General features: G+C 44.7%; 1 protein-coding gene across 1 annotated transcript in view; it reads left to right on the top strand.

Annotated features, from left to right (window-relative positions):
- Positions 1–6,000, top strand: part of HNRNPM (heterogeneous nuclear ribonucleoprotein M) — a 359,069-nt gene continuing 353,069 nt past the window's right edge. The window contains exon 1 of the mRNA XM_070623824.1: positions 1–5. The gene's annotated coding sequence lies outside the window, so the exon portion shown is untranslated. The remainder of the gene's footprint in view (positions 6–6,000) is intronic.

The raw sequence follows: 6,000 nt of genomic DNA, 5'->3' as shown, positions 1-6,000 counted from the left end.
TGTGCTTATCCGGTCTGCCCCTCTGGACGCCAGAATCCTGACTGCAATAGTGCAGTCCTCTCTGTCCAGACAGTGATCACAATACTTGGAGGGACCTTGTAGAGATAACAGGGTTAGCTGATACCATCATTAGCACGAACACAACTATGCGTAGCTGTAACCGAGTTCTATGTAAAGTTCTCCTACATTTCCAGCTCCATCTCACTAAAGAAGTGACCCAAATGCACAGCCAAGGACATGGTTTCATCGGGGTCCAGTCTGAGCTCCTCTTCTCCCAGGCCCTATAGCTCCCTCCTACATTTTCCATGCTGCTCACATTGGATGCTGCCCAATAGCACGAAGTCTTTGGGGATGACCTTCCTCTGCTGCTTGCCAGCTGTATGGGTTTGGGTTTCCCCATCTCTAAATTGGGGTCATAATAATAGCAGGATTGTCTCATAACCCATTGGGTTGGGGTGGGGGCTAAAGGCTCCTAGTACCTGCAAACCCTATTTATCAATAGAAAGGTGCTGGTCACAAAACACTATGTGACAGTGCCTGACGTGGATTAAATGCTCAAAAAAATGCTACCTACTCATATCACACTAGGGAGCGTGATGACTAAGCCCTTAGTGGGCTCTCTCAGGAGTGTTTACAATCGCCTTTATCTAGGACATTGCCCAGGTGGAGGGCTTCCCTCAGTGTGCCCTGCACAATGCCAGAGCCTGGCCATGGCCCCAGGAACAGCTGCTGGTACTGATGCTTTCCATAGCTCTCTAGTCTGAGTGATTGGTATCTGGATCACACTCACTGTTGCTGTGGGGAGGAGATGGAACTTCCGGGTTAAGATCCAAACTGACAATGGCTGCTGCACTGTGTAGAGCCACGAATTCCAGGACAGCTCCTGAGCAACACGTAAATATCCTTTCCCTATACTTGACATAACCTAAGGGATGTTCTTATTGATGCTATATGGGGTCAGTTTGGGGTAATGGAATTTAGGTTAAGAGCAGAGACTCTGGAACCAGATTGGCTGATTTCTCATCTCAGCTCTGCCGCTGGGTTGCTGAGTGATCAGGGCCAGTTACAAGGTAGCCTCTCTATGCCTCAGTTTCCTCATCTGTAAAATGGGGCATGATAATAATTGTATCTACCTCACAGGGTTGGTGTGAGAACTAAATAAGCGTATGTGTGTAAAGTACTGAAAACCATGCCTGACATGGAGTAAACACAATGCAATATCATTAAACGCACAAAGCGAGCCCCCAGAGAAGTTCCGGTTTATGCTATAAAGCATCTAGTATTCAGGGAGGGCCCGGTGACAGAGCACTGAGAAGTGTAGCTGAAATGAAAGTGGTATGTTCCCTCCTTGAACTTCATAATGTACTCCATCAATCAGAACAGTTTTAGCCTGTGGCAGAAGCTGCTATGTGATCACCGAAACCTGTGCCCTTTTCCTTCTGGACACAGAGCTAGATTACCTTTTCTGCCTCTCGTGCATGTAGTTGTGGCCATGTGATTACCCTGTGGCCAGTGGAATATAGGCTGATGGAACATGTGCTACCTCCAGGCCTGGCCCATAATTTCTCATGTGTGAGTCTCCATCTTCTTTTTCTCTTGCCTGCTGGCTGGATGCAGAGATCCTAGGGCATGCTGGAGCCTCAGGATGTTTTCAGCTCTACTCCCTGCCCCCACCTCCCAAACCAGATACCTCTGGCTCCTGAGCCTTTGCGGGTGTCAGGGCTGGACTCCACGGGACGGATTCCCGTCGGTGTCCTCCTCTGCAGCATCTAGGGGCCAGCTTCTCCCTTCTGACTAAGTTGGGGACCGCACTTACGTGTGCTTTCCATCTTCCCAAAATACGTTGACGTCTTCCTGCTCTGTAATCTCCTCTCCTATTCTCTTGTCCTTTTCAGTTACTTTACTGGGTTTCTGGAGAGAGTTTCCAGGAGGGGGAAGAATCAAGCACAGGTAAAATCCTTCATGGTTAAACAGCAGTCCTGTTTGACCATCTTCAGAATGGACGCCGGAGAGGCAATATTTAAAATAACTTTGGAAATAGTGATTTTGCTTTTATTAGTTATTGTTTGGGATTTTTCAGCACAAACTACACATGTGTAAATCATCTGCCTTTAATAAACTTAGATAAACTCTTAATTTCCTATTTAATTAAGTATATATAAACTGTCTTTTTTTTTTTTAAAGGACGATGGGATCTTCCTCTCTGGTTTTGCCCTGTGAGCAGCCAGCTTGTTTACTTTTATCGCCAATTTGTAGGCTTTATACTCCCAAATATCAGAAGGCACCACAGAGTCCGATAGGCCATATCCTCTTCATGGCTATTATATGTCCCACATGGGGACAGAGCAGACCAGATTTCTGGACGAACCAGAGGAACTCCTTTGTAACCAAATATGACCATTAGAGGGAGCCTGGACCTTGTGAGAGCATAAAACCCTGTTGAGGAAAGGACAACTGACCGACAAGAGTAGCAGAGTGTAGATTCTCTTACTCAGTTTTTAATTTTGCTAATTAAGAAAATATTGTGCCTGGGAAGCTGCATGCCTATTTCCTGAGGACTCATGGAAAACCCATTAACCTTACACAGGTTCTTATAAAACAAACAGTTAAATTTACTACTATTAGTAATGAGGATAAGTATTTATTCTGATTTTGATAACTAATAAAATATTTACTACTAATAACTTAGTTAATAACTTATTATTACTAATAATATCAATCATCTGCTTCTAGGAGAGCAGAGAGACGTGTAACAGGCTGTGTCTGGGGCACTAGGAGAGTGAGGATGTGCTTTGCAGTGGAGACAGGAGGTGATCCTGAGGAGTCGAGCCAACCCAGGCCCATCTGCCCTCCGTGGGCTCCGTGGGTCTGAGGGAGCGTGGTGGCTGGGCCCCAGGACTCAGCCAGCTCTGCCCAGACAGGATCTGCTTGTTTTCACTTGGTCAGCCTTGTCTTGAGTGATGAGGAGAGCGTGTTCCTGAGTTTAGCTCTTTACACTTAAGTGAATGGCAAAGACTGGGTGGAACAGGCCATAGAGGGAGGGCATTGAAGAGCTGGGGAAGTCAGCAGCGCTCAGGACTGGCCCAGCACACAGGAACCACTGAGTTACTCTCTGTCACGTGCTGCCTATTGCTCTTGTTCCAGAAAAAGATTGACTGGGGACCCATTTCTTTTGACATGTGGAGAAGGCAGGTTGTAGCTGCTGATGTGCATGAATCCAAGGGATTTCCTTCCATCTGGCCCAGAGTCCTAGTCACAGAAAGGTCAGGGAGTATTCCTCCTCAGTTATCAAGCTAGTAAGCTGAGTTGCTGTCCCAACCCTCTGACTCCTGGCCTCCTTCATGGGCACCAAGTGGGGCTGAGAGTGCAGCACGCTCCTTCCTTGGTGACACCCGAAGTTGGAATTTTGCTCCCCTGGGGTCACCCAGGGTGATCGGACAGCTCCATTGGCTGGTTTGGCTGGAATTCCACCTGGAGTCCATCTGTTGATTTGCAGGTAGGTCCTTTGCCAGACATTGGTGTCCCTCATCAGATTCAAGATGTAACTTTGTGGTGTAGAATCAGTTCCTGGGCAATGAAGTCACACAAACGGGAAAATATTCTTAATAAGAAATACTGAAAAATTAAAAGACCATTTGGCAGGAGATTTTTTTCAGTAATAGACACTTCCTTGATGCCGCTGTTAAAGATAGGGAAGGCAAGAGAACGACAGATTTGGAAACAGAAGAGGAATATTTTTCTTAAACTCAATTGGGCAAAAATAGTGTCAGTGGAGGGAAGAGTCCTGGCCGAGGAGAAGAAAGCTTGATGACCCCAGGGAAGGATTTTCAAATTTGAGCCCAAGCCCTTATTTTTCCTTGAAGCCTCTTCTTCCACTGCCCTCCTGGTCTGGGCAGTCCCCTCCCTCTGCCCAGAAGCTCTCTGTCCATGTCACAGGCACAGTGTCCAATCCTTCTTTAGATCTCAGTTTACAGATGTTACCTCCTCTGGGAGGCTTTCCTGACCACCCCTTCCCACCGCACGCCCCCTGCCAGCTATTTCTCCTCCAATAGTCTAGATTATAAGCCCATGAGAACACGGACCGAGTACTATATATTCAGCCCCTAACACAGTGCCTGGTCTATGGTGGATGCTTAATGAAGAAATACAGGTTGAAAAGAATGAGTGTTCAAGCCCTTGCTCATGTTACTTTCCCCTAAAATCTTATTTAACTTACTGTTCTGTTTCTACCTCCCAGTGCAGCACTGCTTCCATATTTTGAAATGTGTATATTTCACATCATCATCACTCTGGGAATGAATCCAAGTAAATTTTAAGCTACTGATGAATGGGCACCAATTCTATTCTTCCTTCAATTCTTCCTGGCATCAAGCACAGAACTGAAAACCTAATAGGCGTGTTGTAATACTCTCTGATAGTGAATGGATAACTGCCCACAATTAACTAGGTCTTTCTATCCTGTCTCCCCACCCTCATCCACGCTCTGTGACTTACTCCCTTCTCCCATGGCCACCCTTCTTTGGCTTTAGATCACTCAGCCAAAAGACAGAAAAGATAAAGCCCATAATTAAGCCCACTCACAACTGTCTTCAGAAAGAATCCTCTTCAGTACTTTAAAAAGCCTTCTGTTCTGAAACCATAACTGTTCTGTGCTTTGTCTATGGGTTTAGTCTAAGAACTGAAGATCATCTTAACTGTTTAGTGTAGAGCCCAGGTTTTATACTACAATTTTGTCTCCCCTTTTGTGGAGCTTTGGGTTTTTTCTATGATCTCTAATTCCTTTCTTTTTCTGGCACTGTTTGCTCTTATTACATCTTTCGTTTACTCTCGAATACTTGATCCAAATAGTCATCCTACTAAATACGCTCCCACCAGATACCCCCAGATACTCCCTCCCGGGGCCCTCGCAGAATCCCTTGCAGGGTCCTGAACCTCAGAAGTTATCCCCTTAATTCTGAGTGACAGAAGCAACCCAGCAGGTTGGTTATGAGAGTTCTTTGCCTCAGTTTTCCCATGGGCATAATGGGGTTAATAGCACCTGCCTCCTACCTTCTCCACCTGAACATGCTGAGATGATGTTGTAACATGCACAGCAGTCCTCAGATGAAAGGCACCCTATAAACACCAAATGCTATTAAAAGCCGTTGACCTATGGAAGACCATGGAAGCTTCACTGCTTACGGTGTCACAGCAAGATGGATGAAAAGACTGGGGGTTGTGCCTGAGGACTTCTTGGCGCTGGCACCTGGCAGCTGCCCATGAGAATTAGGATCTATACGTGAAATCAGGGCCTAAAAGTCATTTGGCAGTCATCCTGGAGGAAACTTTAAAATCATTTAAAAAAATTTTAAATAAATTTATAAAATAACTGACCTTGCTTAATAAATCAAATAGTTTAGAACTCTGGTAATAAAAGCCACAGTTCCTTGCCTCATCCTTTCCTAACACCTGTCCTTTTCTCTAGGGCAGCCACTTGGCATCTTTTTTCTGTTTCTTCCCGTATCTCTAAATAAAATGTTTATATTCCTGTCTTTTGATTGATCAATTTTAGATATTAGTTATTGAATGTCTGCCATTGATCTATCTTGATTTTACAATCCTCCATCCCCCTTCCATCAGTCTTTTAATTTAACGTTATCACTTTTCCATTTCTTTTATCAATTTTCCTTTGAAACTTTGCATCATGAACTTACCACTCTATTTCTTGTTCATCTATAGATATTTTTTGACCTTGCCAGTTGGGGACATTTGCATTTGTACCCTTCCCTTCAGCTCTCCTTCCTGCCTTCCACCTCCCAACTTCTATCATTTGAACTTTCACGTTGTCAAGATTGATAATGTTTACGTTCTGCTTTGAAACGGTAACTGTTCTCTGCTTTGTCTATGGGTTCAGTCTAAGAACTGAAGATCATCTTAACTGTTTCGTGCAGAGCCAGATTTTGTACTCCAATTTTATTTCTTCTTTTGTAGAGCTTTGGGTTTTCTCTATGGTCTCTAATT

Source organism: Equus przewalskii, chromosome 6 (genome assembly GCF_037783145.1).
Source record: "Equus przewalskii isolate Varuska chromosome 6, EquPr2, whole genome shotgun sequence".
Lineage (NCBI taxonomy): Eukaryota > Metazoa > Chordata > Mammalia > Perissodactyla > Equidae > Equus > Equus przewalskii.
This window is presented reverse-complemented; position numbering and strand designations above follow the sequence as displayed.